The sequence below is a fragment of the Pteropus alecto genome, unplaced genomic scaffold (assembly GCF_000325575.1).
Source record: "Pteropus alecto unplaced genomic scaffold, ASM32557v1 scaffold7, whole genome shotgun sequence".
Taxonomy (NCBI): Eukaryota; Metazoa; Chordata; class Mammalia; order Chiroptera; family Pteropodidae; genus Pteropus; species Pteropus alecto.
The window spans coordinates 36,154,668-36,156,004 of NW_006494614.1; positions in this window are offsets into that span (position 1 = coordinate 36,154,668).

Here is a 1,337-nt window from a genome sequence, read left to right on the forward strand (position 1 = left end):
ATATATTTTATTGTATATTCTATTCATTTGATTTACATTATAGCTTTAAACTTTTCCCAGATCTATATGGCTTACCCTTCTTCCTTCCTCTCTTCTATTTAATAGACCTCCAATTTTAACACCAACATTAGTTTGGGGTCAGACAGATGTGCACCTGAATCTTAGCCCTAGCACTTCTTAACTGAAAATCATTAGCTATATTAGTTAATATTGCTAAACTTCAATTTCTCACTTATAAAAATGGGGATGGTAGTGATTACAGAGTTGTTATAATAATTAAGTTTGATAAGTATATACAATTAATTATCTCTCTCTCCTTCTCCCCGCCTCCGCTCTTTTGAAATTGGGCGTGCAGAAATATAAGACCCTATTCCTGGCCTCAAGTTGCTCAGAGATTACTGAAGAAGAGAGATGGCAGTATAATGTTAACTGTGTTACAAAGCTATACATACAACACAAGCCTTTATGTACATGTGAAGGTTCATCGGACTATACATAATGATTAAAAAGAGGCAAAAGAAAGTCATACTTCACTCTAAGCACTATCGACATCTTGTGCAATTTATTTTTAGGTATTTTTCTTTTGTGTGCTATATTTACATAAATATATTATATCCATATCTGTATATCATATATTTGTAAAAAAAAAAAAAAGAAAAAAAAGAGTGGTTCACATTAAATACTGCACTCCGTCACCTTGCTTTTCCCTCAACAATGGACCATGACTTGCTTTCCAGAGCCACAGTTTTAAAACACTTTTTTTTTTTTTTTTTGGTCCAAATGCTGAATTTTAGTTATTTTCATCCCCTACTTTAGCAATTCTTTTCTTTTTCAAAGCATCCAGGGGGAATTCAGTGTTCTGCCTGCAGAAGTAGTTCTGGCCAGGATCTCTTTGTGGCACATTGTGGTAGTGTGTCATCAGGTTTGGTTTCCAGAACTCTAAATGTTACTTTTAACATCTGCTGTATTGCTGGACCCTTGCCAGAAAAAGCTAAGTATAGGACAAAGTTGTTCTTTGTCCCCTCAACCCCTACATTCTTCAGCACTACAGCACTTTAAACAGAACACAGTGGAAAGGACATGTAACCTTTTTAATCTACAGTTTTAAAAAGTCTCAACTGACTCCACTGGCTTATATTCTAAACCAATGTAGTCATTAATAGGACTGAAGTTTTCTTTTTCATAGTCCATACAAAAAAGGTTTTTACAGAGAAAATTAATAATATAAACATGCCCAGAGAGATTAGAGTCTCTAATCTAATTTAGATTCTTGAGAATTTAGATTCCTGTGAAGAAAATTATTTTCATATCTTTTGGGCATATTATTCAGTTACACA